Source organism: Corvus moneduloides, chromosome 5 (genome assembly GCF_009650955.1).
Source record: "Corvus moneduloides isolate bCorMon1 chromosome 5, bCorMon1.pri, whole genome shotgun sequence".
NCBI classification, from domain to species: domain Eukaryota; kingdom Metazoa; phylum Chordata; class Aves; order Passeriformes; family Corvidae; genus Corvus; species Corvus moneduloides.
The window spans coordinates 14634470-14653507 of NC_045480.1; the positions used below are offsets into that span (position 1 = coordinate 14634470).

At 39.7% G+C, this 19038-nt stretch overlaps 1 long non-coding RNA gene across 1 annotated transcript; it reads left to right on the forward strand.

Annotated features, from left to right (window-relative positions):
* Positions 1 to 11737: 11737 nt before the first annotated feature.
* On the forward strand, positions 11738 to 18033 carry LOC116444771. The gene is made up of 2 exons (XR_004240481.1): positions 11738 to 11818; positions 17992 to 18033. It is a non-coding gene; the product is annotated as an uncharacterized LOC116444771 (long non-coding RNA).
* The last annotated feature ends 1005 nt before the right edge of the window (positions 18034 to 19038 follow it).

The window sequence follows — 19038 nt, forward strand, 5'->3', positions numbered from 1 at the left end:
TTTATAGCAGCCTTCCAGTACTTAAAGAGGGCCTCCAGAAAAGATATGGAGGCATTCTATCAGGAACCGTAGTGATAGGATGAGGGGTAATGGTTTTAAAATGAAGTATAGTAGATTTAGATTAGATATTAGGAATAAATTCTTAACTGTGATGTTACAGCAGGGATACTGCAACACACATATCAGACAATGAGGCCCATGGAAAGAAATATATATGGACTGATTCTTGGTAGATGTTTCAGAGATGTTTATTTCTCCAGCTGCATGGCTGGGATCTGCCGAGGAACTGCTCAATCACGGGACCCGAGGGTCCTTGCCCGTGCAGGGAACACAAACCAACCAATGGGGAACGAGGCTGACCAGGGGCAGGGAAACCGTCTCCCCCCAGGACCCCTCTCCCAGGACCACATGGCAAGGGGAGGGCCCCAACACTGTGAGGGTGGTGAGATACTGTGGATGCTCCATTCCTGGAAGCATCCAAGGACAGGCTGAATGGGGCTTTGAGCCAACTGGTCTAGTGAACAGTGTCCCTGCCCACGGCAGGGGATTTGGAACTAAATGGTCTTTAAGGTCCCTTCCAATTCTATGATTCTAAGAATAGATTTACATGCAAACTATGATATTTAATAATTTGATCTCTTGGAACTGCAGGAGTCTTTCTGGATAGTTCTTCTAAAGTGTTAGTTCTGAGGTTAATGGCAAACGGTGTTCCTTCCCCATCCCCAGTGTATTAGAAATGTAACATATATTGGTAATATATTAGTGAATCCATGAGTAGAGGAGGAAGAGAAAACATCATTATATCACTACAAAAAATCCTAGTCAGAAAGTCCTGACCTGCAAGGGTGTCCTAGGGAAGTGGCACCCTGCGGTCATCTTCCTTAGGGGTTTGGCTGTGCCTGTCAGAAACTGAGCAACACAGCCCCTTGCTCCTTCTCATGCAGTTGCAGTTACAACCTTTAGTTTCTTCAGAAATCAGGTACAGTTCTCAAGGGAAAACCCACACTCCTCAGAGAGAGAGAGAGCAGGAAGAAATCATCAGCAGCCCCAAGTAGTGGGAGCAACTGTTTGCAAAAGGCAGTGAGAATCAAGCCCTGGGGTGATATGACTCTGCAAGAAATAGATGAGTGTGAAGCAAATGCTTTCAAAAGAAGCCATCTCAGCTCTGTGGCAGAGAAAACTGCAACACACAGAAAGAATCAGTGACAAAAGATTCAAAAGAGGCAGTTGATTTGCTGCAGGGGAGAAAACAAAGTGTTTACAAAGATGCAGAACATTAAATCATCAAAGTGTTCTGAAAATGTTTCAAATGTAATGTTCATTCCTACATTTGTATGTAAAGCACAGTAAAGAGAAAAAGATGCAGCCCTTGCCTTTAAGGCCATTTGGACTTGAGCAGGTGTAGCACGTCAAGTAATAATAATAGCAAAACAACAAAGAGGGAAAAAGGAAGGACTGCAGGAGGAATGGGAGCACAAGGATCATATGTAAGTTTATACAATTGCTTTGGCTTACTGGGGAAAATCATCAGCTTGTTTATTTGTTTACAGACTTGTTCTCCATCTCTTTACTTGCCTTGAACTGAAGTAGTTATTTCAGGCTGCTGAAGGGGTCTATTTTGAGTGCATTCTCATGAAGGTTGATTTATGCGAAGAGGTTTGTGGGAGGCAAAGGAGTGAAGACAAAAGGAGGGATGAAGATAAGGAACAATAGATGCAGAAACAGAGGGGACCTGGTGCAGATCCTAGCACTGCTTTCAATAATAGCTTGTACTAATATAGAGCTTTTCAAGCATAGATTTTGAAGTGTTTTAAATTGAAGTCTGAATCATCTTATTCATAATATAACAGGGCAAATTATGTGTTCATGGTCACTCAGCGGAAAAAAAAATGCACTGTGGCCAGGCAGAGGATTCACAGTCCCTGAATGCTAGTGCCATGCTGCCCACAAGCCACACTGCCTCTCCATCAGCTTGGACTTTCTCCTGTAATGCATAGCTGATGTATTAGAAATCAATTTATCAGCTGCTTTCTCTCTAAATTACATGCTGAAATACCACATCAACCCATTTGTGGGGAGAACTGACTTTGGTGGTAACAAGTAAATAATGCAGGGATTTACTGGGGGATTAAAGAGGGTTTAAGCTCTCTACTCCTCCTTATTATGAGTACTCAGTGTAAAATGGTACCCAGATATGTAACACAGTCACAGCTAGACCAGAGACATATCAAGACAAACACGTGTTCAGGGCCACAGACAGGTCCCTCTCAAGGCCAGATACAATCTGTTTAAATAATGGTTTGCAATACACCTTAAGCAGACAGGTGATGTCTGAAGTCCAGACATTTACCAGCCTGCTTGAATGTAAGAGAGGTCAGAAAATGCCACGCTTGTGGATCCTCTGAAAAGTGCTCTCTCAGTGTTATGGATATGCCAGCATGTCGATACACATATGACCTTTTTTTGGCATTTGAAACACGTAAATTCTGCTGACTCCCAAACCGCACAGAAAGTCTTTTGACCTAGACATGTTCATAGGATCACAGAATCACAGAATGATAGACTGTCTCAAGTTGGAAGGGACCTGTAGCTGTTGTTTGAATTATTCCAAGTTTTAATGTTCTAATCGCATGTTAGTTTATACAATGAGCAGATGTGGTGGTGCATTCCCCCCACTCCCTCAGGCCGCACTGGGATCTGAGAAATGCTCATTAGGCCTCAGCCTTGACAAACAGCACCTGGGCTAAGCTCCTCTTGAGCTTATCAGAAACACTGTCTGCTTCCATGAACTTATGCTAACAAGCTCCTGTTTTTAATGAACAGCCTGGGAAACTTGTATTTCTTGCCTGAATAACAACCCAAGTGGAGTAACGTTTTTGTTACCGAACGTTCAAAGAAAGTTAACAACCCGAATTGTGGCCAGGATGAAAAATTATCATGACTAGAGCCAACCCTCTTGCGACCCTACAAACAGTGGTCCTACATGAGACCTTTGAGCTTTCCTGGACCACAGTAGGAGGTGACCAGCAATCTGCCTCTGAGCAGGACATCTCTCAGAGCCAGCGAACTCTCAGGTTTGGTATACTTGGAAAATCACTGCCAAACAAGGATGGTGGATCCTGGGCTGATATCCCTCACTCTTCGAGGCTTGACCCTATGGCCATTTAGAAGATGCAAAGGCATCTGGCATGAGTGCTTCACTGAATTCAAGGGGAATTATTCACAGGTATACCTTGTACATACTCTTTAGGTCTGTGTGCATGCAAGTGTAAGTATGCCCTAGCAAATGGAATGCTGCTCTCCTGGATTCTTAAGTACTTTACATTTGTAAGTTAGGCCTGTAAGTGAGTTATTGTTGTGCTATAGTAAAATCTACATGAAGTTTTTATTAAATTGTTTAACTTGAGCTATCAGTTAAGTGCTGTTAAGTTCAAGTGATTTTAAACCTTTAGGCTTAAACTGTTGGTCAAGTCTGGGGCTCAGTTTAGCCTTGTGACTCAACAGGAGGGTCTTCCTTATTCCTTTCTATCCTTACACTTTCCTATCCTTATCCTTTTCTCCCCATGCCTCCAGCCTCCACGTAGGTAATTTTTGGGTTGATTTTGGTTTTAAATACGTTGATTTTAGATATTAGCTGGCTTTTTCTCTGTGTGCTTTAACCATCCAGTGAGTACTAGAGTGAACCTTGCCAATGAACTTTGTCGTGCTTTTGCTTTTTTATTAAACCTGCTTTTGCTGATGACTCTTTAAGCGACCTTAAAACACTCATTTGCAACAGCAGAGAAATAGTTTAATTGCACAGAGTACACAGTAGTGTTCTTTTCTAAAATAAAATTATCACATGTCTAGTTCAAGAAATCTTTTCAAATGACAAAAAATCTTTGATGACAACACTTGTTATCACAAGCAGATGTTATCTATTTAACCAACCATTTAATATTGCTTGTCTTTTATTTGCCCTCCCTTCCAAGTAATACAGTCATATTATATTTTAAAATGTCACATTTTCAAAGATTAAATTATGTCTTTTTGTGACTGGACCATGCACATTTATGGTAACAGTATTACTGTAACTCTTTGCCATACTACAATGGAATTTCTGCTTGCCTGGTTCATTGCAGACCCCACTCAACAGCTGTGCCGCAGATGTAGTCACACATTCATGTGCAGTTGCTTTGTCTCAGCACTGTCTGGATTTCCATACCTTAGAAGATGTTCCCATTTGTTTTTAGAATGAAATCTTGCCTATATCACATCTAACAACTCAAAATTGGCCCAGCATCATTCACATGAATAGATCTACAACTAGTAGCACAGTACTCCAGTACACTGGTTAATCAAGGTACACTGCTTATTAAAAAACCAAATAATTAACAGTGTAAAGGTCACAGTAACAATTTTAATGTTTATATCTTTTTTACTGTTGATGCTAGTCTTATCATGGAGCAGTCTAGAGGACATCTTTTTATAAATGTGAAATTTCAGTGGCTTGAAAGATTTTGGTTTACATTTGCTTTGACCTCCTAAAGTAGTGGTAGGAATTTTCTCTGCTGAGCTAATTATCACTTGAAATTGTTTTGAGCAACTATAGATCATCATCATCATCATGTTTCACTGCTAATCAGAAAGCTTCTACAGCACCATATAGCAGACATGAAATGCACAAACTGTAATACATCTATTTAATGGAGCAACAATTATTTTACTCTTTGTGCTTATCAAAAGGTAACTCTAATGAATTCCACCCCAGCTTTGTGTGATCTTATAATTACATGGTTCAGGCTCCACATTAGCTAATCAAATGGTTTCTTCAGAAATTTTACAATGATTCAGACCCTAACTCACTGAAGTATTTGCCTAAAATCAGGTTTACTCAGTGGCCACTGGAACCAACTTCACTGGCTTAAATGTATGGCTGAACACATACAGGTTCTCCACATACTTTTAGGCAGGCTCTGGTGCTAGTTTGGTGAATAAAGATCATACTGTGGGGCCAGCTGCTGTATTTGGAATTAACATATTAATTGCAGCTAGAAATTATTATTTAACATATAGTGTCAATAGCATAAGATTCTGTTTCAACACATCCATTATATAATCCAAAAGCAAAGAAATCCAATGAATAAACTCCCTAGAGCTAGTAGTCAGTAAAATATGTCTTATATACATATTTCCAATCAATAACCATTTTTTCTCTAAAATCTGTGGATTATCATATTCTTCTAGTGTCTTGTTTTAATGTTTTGTTTCCAGCAAAAGATCTCTCTCTGCAAGAAAACACAGGAATAATGTGTATTCATGCATCAGCCATTTAGCTGTTAGCAAACAGAGATAATGGCCATTGGGAATGTGAGAGCTAGACTACTTGGCTGCTCTGACAAATGAAATCCAGGAGTAATGAGTCACACTAGATGTGATCCTTTAAAAAGAAACATTGGCAAACTCTCAGATTTTAAAATAACATTGCTGAGATCAAGTGGAGCTGTCTTCAGCCATGATGAAAAAGCTAAAAATGAGTATCTGACTGTGCAGATAATTCCAGCAGCCTGGAAGCATTCATTTGTGCAGCAGCCCAGCCTGATAAGATGCTCCCACTGATGCTAATGCGAACTGGACGGTGCAGATGCGTATTGCATAACCACTGCATACATGGCATGTTCATTCATACACCGTGGTTATCAGCCTGGAGGGATGATAATGTACATGCCTGTGAGCCAGCCTCTGCTCTGGGGGATTTTGTTTTACTCTGCATTGATAGGCAGACTGCAGAGTGCTCGCTTTCCTGAGCAAGGAAGGCTGAGCACATCTTCCCCAGCAATTTTAGCAAATTTAGTCAAAGGGAGAGTGCAAGTATGTCACCCGCCAGTAATGGTTGAAAGTGGATCCTCTTCAGAATACATAAAATACACAAGTCTCAAGCTGGATTTGCAAGATGGATATTAACTCAAAAATTGCCTGTGTGATTTGGCTTTTTGTGGTAATGTGCCGTTTGCATGCCTTAGTCAGAAGTAAAAGGCAAGATTTTCATTGAATTTTGCCCATTTGCTCCACCTGAATGTGAGCTAAACCCATCCACTGCTCTAAAATTTTTGAAAACAAGCTTTTGTCTGGTACTTCTTGCTGAAGGAAAAGTTTTTATGACTTCTCTGCAACTCATGATGGCCAGTTTGTGATTCAGGTACACCTACAAAAAATATTAGAATAATATAATATCTCTCATCTATCTGAAAAAATAGTACATGCAGAAGTTCAATGCCTGCTTAGCTTTCTAGTTCAGCAAGAAAACCTCAAACAAAGTTCAGGGCTATGGGGAAAAAAAGTCTACCTGTCAGCATATACCTTTTAGGCTTTGAGGAACCACACATTAATCAGTAGAAGCAAGGCAACGAGCAGAAACAAACAAGGTGAAAAATCCCAGACACACTCCAGTTTTGTCAAAGTGGACTTCTTACAGAGATCTCTTCAGGCAGACTTCTTTTGACTCCTAATTAAATGATCCTTGCTAGATGAAATCAAAGCTTGCACCTCCCTGCTCTGCTTTGGCAGTGTACAATGCAAACTACTAACACTGCTGACTGAAATAATTTTATTAGGCAGCAGAGAATTTTTTAAATGCTTAAATTAGAATCACAGATATTCATACTTTTTCAGCATTATATGATTTTTTGTCTGTGTGTGGGTATCAGGAAAGAAATTGTAGGCATACAGTAGCACTGGGCCGTATTCTGTAGAATATTGGTATTTTACACATACGTCAGATTACAGAAATGGATTTGGGAAATACAGAAACAAACGATGTATAAAATGCAAAGCAGAAATGTCACTGATCACTGATATAACTATTATATCCAGAAGGCGGCAAAAATTCAGTTTGACTCTCAGGCAAGTTTGCAATACTTCCATTTTATCTAGGCTACTTGTGCTTTCCCAGCAGAAAATTCACATTAAATAACATTCAGCAGAGAAGAAGAGACTATGCAATAGTGGAGTCTCTGTAGAGGTTTTATCACCGGGAAATTGGGTTGCCTGAGTTATTCATGACTTGGTATATGGCTGATATTTCAAAGAGAAGTAAAAGAAGGCATAAGCAGTATTCTTAAAATATCCTTGCATTGTTTCTTTGTATATATTTCTTTAGATTCTTTTTTTAATATGAGGCCAAATGAACCAATTACAAGGGAAGAAAACTTCATAACCAGTACATTAACCTCCGCATGTTTTCTGTAAGGGATCGGATTCAACCCTGCTAAAATCAATAGGAGCATCTCCTTTGATTGCACAAATATCTATATTTTTAGTTTTCATCCTAATTTATTGAAAGTGTTTTTCAAATGCAATCGTTTAGGACATTACACAACTAGAAAGAATTCTCTGCATGCTTTTGCAAAGCCAAGGATGACCCCTGGCATGAGCAGAGAGGTAACAGCATGATCACCAGCTTTTGGAGTGAACATTTTAATAGCAGATTGGGAATGAATGAGTATTGTGTATCCCTCTACTTGAGATACCTGTTTCTACCTGTTGTCCACAGGAGAGAAGAAGGGACAGAGGATATATTTCCATAATGAGAGTTGTCTTCTTTGTAGGGTCCTTGCCAGATGCAGATATGATCTGGTAACTGTTTGAACTTGTTGGCATGAGAGAAATATCCCTGAGGGAGCAGGAAATTGATGGCAGAGTAGAGGTGAAATGGCCAAAAGGGAAAATATATCAAAAGTAAATGCAATTTTTCATATGGTTTTATAATTTATCAGGAAAAAAATTGGATAACATGATCCTGTGATATGTCAGGCACATGTCAAGCGAGATAGTTCTTTTGTTTTGGTTGACAGCTTGTCAGAAATAGTGATTAATGATTGTTTCTTAAGGACAGAAAAACTAAAATTCAAGCGTAGGACTATCTCAGCCAAACGAATACACACATTGTCAAAAATGAAGACAAATTTGGAATTATATGAAATAAAACCAGAAAATAACTGAAAGAGTCATCCAGTCATTTCTCCACTCTGAGACTGGATAAATTATTCTTATGCCATTTCTGATAGACATTTGTCCAAAAATCTTTTAGGGATTTCTCAGATCGGATTTCCAGTGCTCTCCCAGACTCTCTGATCCAGGACTTCATTTTTCTTCTTCCTGGAAAAATCTTCCTTATGTTCAACTAGTATATGCCTTGCCATAATTTAAGATAATTTCTTCTTATTCAACAGACAAAGGGAAGAGTTCATTCCCCTCCTCATCTAAGCTTTCTGTTTTTTAAACTTCCAGTCTTTGGACCACAAATATCCAACACCTTCATTTTTCCCCAAATGTTCCCTCTTAATCTTCATCATTCTCCATGCTCTCCTTTTGTCTCTCTCCAGCTAATCTACATCTTTCTTGTTCTCCATCAACCAATGTGTTCTGTCTACAGAACACATACTGAAGACATAACCTCACTCAGAAATCTTACTGTTACACCACAAGAGACACTTAATGAGTAAACACACATGTATCTGTCTCTCTTTTGCACCCAAACGTATTTCTATCGGTGACTCATTTTAAACCTGAGTTCCTTTCTGCAGATTTGCTGCATTACCCTCCAGCTTATGTGTGGTTTACTATCTGTGCGAAAAGGCAGAGCACTGCATTTTTTTAGCTGATTGAATTACATTCTATTTTTCCAGGCTATTTGTCCAATTTATCAACACTGTTGTAGTTCTAATCCTGTTTTGTCATACATATATTGCCCAGCTGGTGCTCTCTGTGAACTTAATAAATGTGTTCTCTATCCTGTCTTGAAAATCACAAATGGAAGCGCTGCATACTGTTCAGGATAATTCTTGTAAACACCTAGTCAAACTATCCCTCTAATTTGATCAGGAATTAGTGACACCTACTCTTTTAATACACATCTCTCCAATGAGCAATGCACTCACCTAACTATTTTTTTAATCTAGTCCATGTTTCCCAGGCTTGCACATAAGTGTTCAGAGGTATACAGAAGTCAAGATATATGGCATCTACCAATTTTCTTCCTCTTCAGAAGGCCTGTTTTGCTGACATTGTACAATCATTCATTTAATTATCAAAGTTCATGTTTCATAGCAGAAAATCTATGTGACTAAAATTAAGTTCTGGCATAACCTGTAGAATGGAAATCCAGAAGAATGAGGTAGCATAGCAAGGCTCTCTCTTATCTAAGTCCCCTATGCACTCCACTGTAAACATACTTTTAGAAAATTTGCAGGCACTAGAATACATTGTCTCATCAATAAACACACTTTTTCTTCTCAAACTAGAGGATGTACCTTTTTAGCACCCTTCAGGATGAAAAGCACTTAAATGATCACACATTGGTCTGGAAGACTCCTAGAAGACCTAAATGAAGTGATGAATCAATTGCTAGTTTAAAAAAATACACCCCTGATACAGTTAGTTTTATAAAAGGAGCACTAGGTGCCCAAAATATGGGTATGAAAAATTCCTTGGAAAAATACTCTCTTTATGGTGCTAGCCTCAATAGAGTTCAGTGTCCATTATGATTAAAGTTTCTCTGAATGTAAGATACAGGACCGTAACGGAAGTGAAATATTCTTGCTCCCCAGCAACATGTTGAAACTTCACATAAAGAGGCAAGCTAAGGGAGTATAGATATTGTTGAACTGCATCAGTTTCCAACTGAATAAGCAAAACTCAACAGCTGGGTGCAAGCTCACAAAAGGAAGCTCTAGTGGCAAGAAAAGAATGGTGTTTTACAATTTACAGTCATATGGCTGAAACGCTATGTCAGTTTAGCAGTTCTATTCAAAGCTTCTCTTGACCTCTTGAAATATGGACAGAAATTCCAGTGAGTAGATGTCTTGATGAGTTTATTTTTACATGCATTTATTTTTACATGCATTTTTCCAACTTGGTAAAGACAACAGGAAGAACAGCAATACTTCTGATACCCATCTTAATTGCTGCTAGTGATGAAATAAAAATATTATTTAAACCATTTTAGAACCTTAAGAAGTTTGACTTCAGTGTGAGGTCCAAGACTGAGAAGGTTAAACAGGAGGGTGTTCACAAGTCTAATTTCATTGTAATAGCATGAAATGTCACTATCCCACTCAGTGATGCAAAACTGGAACACAGTGAATGGTATTTCTTCCCCTAAAAGCAAGGGATTCACACAGGTAAACCAAACAAATCTCTTGGGGGAGGACTGAGAGGGCAAACAGACAATGAGTTGGGGAAAGGTAAATCAACACTCACTGATGGAAAAAGTTCAGTAGGAGAACATCTTGTCAGTAGGTGTTTTCCTCCCATGGCTAGCTCTGGCTGCAGTGGATAACTGAGTTTTCTCTACTTTGCCTGTCACTTGTTGGAATAGTTATGCTTGAAGTACTTTTTAGAAAATCCTAGTCAAAACCCCCCATTTGTGACAGCAGCCCTTATATTTTCCTTTGAAGCTGGATCCTTGAGGATCTTAAAAATGTCTTGGAGTCTTTCAGGATACCTGCATATGCCATAACATTTGCAATAACAATCTGACATGAAGGTGAGATGAATCTGCATTTTTAGATGTTCTAAAAGGAGTGGGTACTCTACCTTGACAAAGTGTTTACAGCTCTGGTGGTAGGTCAAGAGGTTTTTACTGGCCTGCCTACACAGTCTCTTGGCCACTTCAGCTTGATTTATCAATAAATCCCCAAAGCTGCCTCTCTGCCACTGCATCTCTGCAGGGACTCTGACCTACTCCTAATCTCAGAAAGATCTAGCCAGTGTTTCCCACCTTTAACAGAGCCACAAAACCAAAGCCTGTTCAGAGGGTTATCCACACAGCTGGAGGAAACCCCTTTTCCCACCCATGTCTTCTCACAAACAGGTCACTGTGTTCCCTCTGATGAACGTAACCTCTTCAGCTGAGGTCAGCACAACACTTTTTTCTTCATTTTTTATCAATACAATGTAATTCAGTCAATTTGGGGGGGGTCACAAAGCATAAGGAAAAGAAAAAAGTCGCTCTGGACACCTTGACATGTAACAGCTCCAAGTGAATAGTGAGAAATAGAAATATTTTAAAGATGTATGCAGTTGTCTGTAACACTGAATCCATACAGAACATAAAGATCAGCCCAGGTGTCAGATGAGCTTACTGTTTCCTTTTATGTCTGATGCTTATCTCCTTTCACTTGTTCAATATTTGTGATTAAAACCTTTTCCTTAGTTCTTCTCCAAATTATTTTCCACTTTCCTGAACTGAAACTACTGCCGCAAGTCATAATATTTAGAATTTGTCCATAATATTTCATCAACATGTTTTTGGATGTAATCCCTATTAAACTGCCTAGCCCCTCCCATTCCTCCTTCATGGGAAATGCCCCTTGGCCAGAGAAAGTATTGATATTTCACAGAAGAAGAGAAAGCCTGGAACTGAAGGTACTTTGATTTGGGGGAACTACTGGGTAGTCACAGACTTTCCTCATACACCCCCTTTTCCTTTAGAAGCCAAGTATTTTAGCTATACACAAAGTGGCCTTTACAGCAGTTGCTGGCTTTGAAGGTACCACCCACAGCTCCCCAGCTGAGGGGTCACCCACCACACCCTTTGGGACATGGAAGGATGATTTCACATGACAGCCCCATCAGGAACCAGAAGGGGTGAGTAAAACAAGTGAGTTACAGTGCAAAACCAATACCCCACTTCAATGTCACAGTCAACCATTCAGCGTTTATTTATTTATTTATTTATTTATTTTTGTTTGACAGGCAAAGATCTTGCTTTTCCAAAGAAAATGTCAGCAATGCTAACGATGCAGAAAAGACCCACCACTTTCTGATGAGACTAATGGTAATTATTTGCCCGCAAAGCACATACCCTGTAGTGATGCCATGAAAATTTTTGCTTTTTCTTTTATACCCCTGTTATACCTTTTTACAACTTCTGTATTCTCAGTGCTTTTTGCCTACATTCTTGTCTTGTTTGTCAAGCTGAGAGACTAAACATTTTAGAAGCTTCATATCTAGGGATCAGTGTGCCCCAGACCCCAAGGTCCTCTCCAGAACACATTTTGTAAACTAAGATAGAACCATCCAGGGGAAGGTTCCTTGGGGAGGGGGGCTCACTTGAGCCTCTCACTGGAGAATCTTTGATAGATATGCTAATTAGTAAAACCTATAATGTTATACCCAATGTTGAAAGACACACACACACACACACACACTCTCTCACGCACATACTCAGCAGGGTGCATCTCGATGCATATGACCTGGACGTGTGCACCTAAGGATCCTTAAAATAAATACCAAGGTAAAATCCCTTTTCACCTTCTAACTGTGTATGATTTTAAGACCAGGAAAAGGCATCAGTAGAAAGGAAATGGGGCCCCTCCTTCTCATCTGAGTTATTTCAGATAAGTCACCACACACCTCTACAAATAATGATGGTGGAGCAGCAGAGTAAACACTGTAAAAGAGTAAAGGGGGTTCATGTGCCACCATCAGAGTTGTTCTACCTTTTGTTTTTAGTAAAGACACCCTTGGTTTTTCTTGATGTTACTTAATGGGAGAGAATACATGAAAGTCATCAATTGGTCTGTCATTGCTGGTTATTGTCCCGCCAGCATGGCATCTCAGAATAGACATATTAAGTATCCTCTCTTTTTTTTCCACCCAGGGTAGTTGTGCTATAGCTGTAAACAACTTTTCATATATCAGTGGTTGACTCCTGTGGGAATACTGAGATTTTAGCATTCAGTGTGCCAAGCTAAGGAGTGAATTTATGCTTGTGGATTTATACTGTGAAGACTCAAGGAAGTGAGACATGATTCACTCTTGGTTTGGACCAGTAACTTTAGACTACTGTTCAAAAAGGCAAAAACATATGTCTAAGCTGGTGTATCATGAAAAATTAAAGGCAAGGAATATATTTGGGAGTGCATGTTATTTTCACTTCTAGCCAATTTCAGAGCCTTTGTACTTTATTCTAAGAATCACAATCAAACTTTACTCTTGATTCTTTCCAAAATGATTCCTCTCTGCAGAAATACAAGATACATTTTTCAGTTTTGTTTTGGGCTGCCAATTTCCTTTCACTCTTAACAGCAGCAAATCTCTAAAAAAATTCTCCCACACTCAGTGTTTTGCTGACCAGCCCTTGAGGAATACAGAAGAAGAATCAAGAATACAAAGTGGTTTGGCAACACAGCAGCAACTGTGGATCCATTTGCTTCTGAGCATGTTTAACAGTGTGCTCCCTGTGGGGGTTACAACAGGCCCTGCAACACCAGGACAGTCTCTCTAGACCTAATATTCAATTTACACAGAGCGTCCAGTCTTAATGAACCTTGAAAAACAGATATCACAGAAATGAAGACTATGGCTGTGGTATCCCTGTGGAAGAACAAAAGGAACATGAATTCCAGCTATGATCTGGACAATCCTATTGGAGGAAAAAGTGAAAAATAATTAAGTCCTCTTGGGCCTGGAGTTCCTGTTCATTCACACTTGAAGTGTTATTTATGGCTCCATCCTCTCAAATTCTTTATTTGTCTGCACTGGGTCTTTCAGCTTGCACTGTTTGCAGTCTTGCTTAAGGTTGTATTGAGAGAAATGCACAATGGTAAGTGTCAGCACCCCTTCTTGGCAACACATTCAGGTTTCCTTAGGATTAAGTTATCCCAGAAACTTTAGTTGGCATTACTTTGGGCAAAGTTTAAAGATGAATTAGAAAATGCTCTAACACAGAACTAAATGACATTGCCAGAAATGTTGTTGAAAGCAGAAAATCAAAGATTATGCTCTGGGATATCTTACTTGTTAAAGATGGAGAACATCTGAAGTGACAATTTTTATTTTGAGGGAAAAGGACCATGAGCTTTTTGGTTAAACATTTAGCAGGACTCACCATCTCAGCCTGCAGCCTGCTAAGAGTTCAAGGGCCAGTGCCTGGACTTACTTTAGATCTTCTCACAGACATGACTGGAAATACAATTTGCTGACAAAAAACTTGCATGGAGAGTGTGAAAAAGAAGGTGCATCCCAGCACCTGGACTAGCAGCTGTTGGGTATTGCAGAAAACTCTGCTAACTTGTACAAGCAAAAGTAGTACAAGATCCCACATAAAAGTCAACAGTTATAAAAATCTGTTTAAGTTCCTTTTTGTTGGGTAACCAAGGATGCAAACAAGGATTCACAATGGATATCTCTTTTTAAAAATCACCAATATAGATAAAGATTAATAAGTGAAACTGCAAAGACTAGCAGAGTTAAGAGAAACATATTTTCCTGACATCTGTTGATTCCCACATTAAAGACATTTTTAAAGATCTGAAAGGTTTTCATAGTGCCTTTTACAAGAAACAAGACAAACATTATTACAAAACCTCAGTTTAAATCCTCTGCTTCTCAGGTAACTTCAGATTGCTCATGAATGTAAATCACAAAGATCTGCAACAAAGATACCATTACGCACCTTTGTAAGTTTTGTTTCATGATGCGTCAGTGGTCTCAGAATTTTTTAAGTGTCAAAGAAATAGTTTAAAGAATAGTGGCTCTTGTCATTTTATATTAAATATCTGCAACAGGTTTAGCAGCTGAAAGTCATGGGATTATCCAGCTTTACCAACCCTGCTGAGTAAGCTGAATTACAAGAAAGCTTTGTTTCTGATGGAAAAGGTGTCACCATGGCCCAGCAAATCAAACATATCAGGATTTATGTTCCTTCCTCTGAGTTATAATGGTCACTTGCAGCACTACATAAACAGCAAGGAAAATACTCTTTTGGCGGATGCCCTAACCTGCATGAGTGGAAGCCTACATAAAAGCTTCAGAGAAAGGCCTGATTAAAGCTGAGCACATAGAAATTTTCCCCTGGAGACTGTTGGTGTCAGCAGTTTTGGATAATCTCTGTCATATTGGTGGTATTTGTATTGCATTAGTGATTTACATAGTTCAGTACAACATCAAAAATGCTAGCACAATGTGAGTGGTTAGTGTTTTACATCTGGTAACTCTATCCCAAAACAGACTTTTAAGAACCACTAATAAAAATGGTTAATATTTAAAAAATTATTCAGAAAAATAAAGAAGGGTTAAAAATATTGGAAGTTGTAAAAAACCACCAAAACCTGAAGTCTCAGATATGTTTAGAAAAAACAAAGTGAACTTTTTTATAGTTGAGTGGTACACAGGAACACAGTCTTTGCCAAATTGTCTGCTGATTTCTTTCAGTCTTCCAAAAGATTATGAAAGTGTATAAAATGTGACCTGAGTTATGGAATGGAATGGAATATACACTTTTTAAATTTGCAGCTGACACGAAGCTAGGAAGGACTGTGAATAAATTGGGGGTTAGGATTCGAATTCAAAAATCATCTTGAGAGGTTGGAAGAACGAGCTGAAAAAACAAAATGAAATTCAGTAGAGACAAATGTAATAAATGCAACAAATGACCCCATCAGGAGCATTGCATCCAGCTCTGGGGCCCCCAGCATAAGAAGGACACAGACTAGAGCACATGAATGTGGTCCAGAGGAGGGCCATGGAGCTGATCAGAGGGATGGAGCACCTCTGGAGAACAGAAGGCTCTGGGGAAACCTAACAGCAGCCCTCCAGTACATGAAGGGAGCCTACAAGAAAACCAGAAAGGAATTTTTGGAGTCACGTAGTGATAGGACAAGGGAGAATGACTTTAAACTGAAAGAGATTTAGAGTAGATGTTGGGAAGAGATTCTTTACTCAGAAGGTGGTGACGCACCAAAACACATTACCCAGAGAAGCTGCGGATGCCCCATCCCTGGAAGTGTTCAAGGCCAGGTTTGACAGGGCCTTGAGCAACCTGGTATAAGGGAAGATGTTCTTGCCCATGGTGGGGAGGTTGGAACTATATGATCTTTAAGATCCCTTTCAACCCAAACCATTCGTAATTCTACAAATTTGTGAACTCTCAGGCAGACTTTCAGATAGAAATCACTGGCCGCAGGAATCAAAGATAAGGAACAACTAAGTAGGCAGCAGTCCTGTAGCCAAACAGATGCTTTTATTGTGATCAGGTCTCTCTCAGGCATGCCTCAGGTTTGGTTTCAGGCAATAACTTTCTAGAAAGCTGGAAGCCAAAGAAGTGTTGCAGAGGCTCAATAACAATTAGAAGTCAAGGAAAGGTGACCCTGAGATCAAAGGGGGTGTAAAGAAGAGTAGGCGGAGGAGAATGATAACAGTTTTTAAGAGTGTGAAAGGTTGTTATGAAAGGATGAGGAGGAATGTCTGGTGCTCATGGACACAAAGCATAGAAAGAGAACCAACAGTTTTAAATTACAAAAAGTGAGTCAGACTTTATGAAAAGTACTGAAAAATTTCGGAATAGAAGATCACTGAAAAGGTTTTACAGGTGGAGGCCAGGGGATCTCTAATATTAGAGGTCTTTAAGGACATCGTACTGCTGAAAAACAGCCTGTCCTGACAGATATCTCTCAGGAATGACTAATCTGGAGAAACGGACCTGGATGTCCTTCACAGTCATCTCCTTGCATGGGCCTTAGAATTAAAAGAGACAATACAACTATTGAGTGGGTAATGTGGCATTACTTTAAGGAAAGGGCAGTGTGTCTCGACGTTCAGGAAGGTAAATATTTATCAGTGTCTTCTGAATGATGCACAGTGATTTAGAAGTACATAATGCCAGAATTTCTGGCATCTTTTTATTGCTGGCTATGCAGTCATTCCCTCTGTGAAAATAACCCAGTTGCTTAACCTCTTGGTATCAATCTGTCGGTTAAACAGCTATAACTCATTGCTATCATGAGGCCATGAGTTAGTGAATGCTTATGCTGCATCCAGAAGATTTGGGATGAAAGGGATATAAAACTGCAAGTAATGATCCACTATTTATTATTGCCACGGTTCAATAAATACTAGTTGGTTCCAGTTTTCTTAGGAAGCACTGGTTCCTTTACAGTAAGAATCTGAGTTTTGGAGGAGGTTCCAAACCAAATTGAGCTCTTTTTGAGCTTTAGATAACAAAATGTCAGCACCATTATAATTTCCAGGCTACTGCATGAGACTGCATGAGACTATTTGCAAGGATTAGCAGCATGAAGACCAGAGAGCTGGAGATCCCTGACCTCTGCAGCAATAGAGCCATAACTCCTTGCTTGTCTGCTGCCTCCTCTCCCGTAACAACCTCCCACCTACAGCAAACACAAGCTACAGTGCTGTGTTGATCAGCTGTGAGCTGTGGACAAGGTCAGCTGCATTCCCAGGAGCTCCCAACTCATGAGAATTAAAAGGCAGTGTGATCTCATCTTTTCCACCCCAAAGAGTGGTCTTGTGAGCCCCAACAGCACCCCATCATTCTGCTATCTAGCAGATATCTGCATTGCACACCTATTATTGACACTAATGTCTCGGCACCCGAAAGGGTTGTATCCACTCCACAGATTCAAGTAGTCATGACAATGATAAAGATAAAACTGTTTATTTTCCTTGGCTGTCACTCTTCAGGCTGTAAAGGACTTGCAATTTGTATTCTATATGGTGCACAGGTTTTAGTTATTTTTAGATATTTTTGACTAAAAGCCTTGATCTTTAAAATAAACAAAACCAGATAGAAATCTGAAATAGGATCCACATTGACACCCATGTGCTTTGGGAAAAAGAGATGCTTTGGCCTTCCTGAGGCTGAAATCCAGAGCACTGAGGCAAGTTCCTCTTCTTCTTACACAGTTTTTAAGAAAAATAAGGTACATCACAGAAATCTTCAAAATAATCTGCACTTTCTCCAAGGGTAATTCCCAAGGCTGAAAAGGAAATTTCCTGTAACTCTTTACCAGGAAATCTCCAGGAAAAGAGTAATCTCCTAAATAGAGCCCATTTCAGGTGCCTACAACCTATACGGAATTCATAAAAGCAAAGAGCCTGTGACCTTTCCTAAAAGACACTGAATGGAAGTGGCTTCCTTTTTATTATTTTTTTTTTCCTTTTTAAGAGCATGAATAGTGACAATATTCTTCTTTTTGTTTTCCACAGGGCAGTCCAGTGCTGATGCACAAGTAAGGCAGTGATACCAAGGTAACACAGAGTGAACTCGTCTCTCATCACGCCGGACAGAATGTAGCTATTCCCAATCCCTCTTTCCATGAAGTTATGCCTCTGTGTTACTGTAGCATCCTGAACTAATCCCCTGAGCAGGGAACCTGTGCAATGCTGGCCTGGCTCCACCTTCCAGGTTGCTAATGGAAACAATATGCAAAATGGTCAGCTGGTTAGAAGCATGATGGTTGTTTTCTAAGGGAGGGTGGCGGGGCTGAGGCCACTGTTTTCCTAGCCGAAATATAGCTCTTGAACCTATTGAGAGCAGTCAGAGGGTACATAGCCTAGATTTTTTCTCTATGTCCTCTGCCTCCCTAACTGTCAGGTTAAAACATTCTCTAAGAGGGAAATGCCACTGCATTTTTTGCACAAACAAGAAGAGAAATATTCAAAGCTTGGTTGAAATATTTGGTGTATTTTCAGTGTAATCCAATTTCATATGCCTATATCCAGGCCTAAGTGGAGAAATCGACAAATCTGGTTTCTGAGGTATGATGAATTTGAATGTGATCAATATACCTTTTCTCAAACCTGAGGTGCATGTGGGCATGGGTTCAAGAGAGTTATGGATGCCCAGGAGAAGGCGAGTGGGTGCCCATGACTTCCAATCTCCTTCAGGAATTTGTAGCAACTGAAGGGAGGACTCAAGGTCACGGTTTTGTAACACAGACACTGGTGTTAGGCCTACACCTGATTTTATGCAGCCCAGCCTTTGCTGAGTCTGCTCTTAGTTGCTTATTTTTAATTATCTTTATTTGTCAGATGGCAGAAACAAGGCAAATGTGGGTAAGTGGCTTTCCCAAGCCAAACTGTTCAGACTGTCTGCTCCACAAGTCAGCTGAAGACAAGCAAGAGCCGTTGGATTTAAGTTTTTTATTTAAGGATTTAGGTATAAGGAACTCGATGAACAAATCTCAGAATTGTCAAGAAGCTCCCAATCCCTGGCCCAGCATCCTGCTATCCTGCCAGTGTCACTGTTCCCAT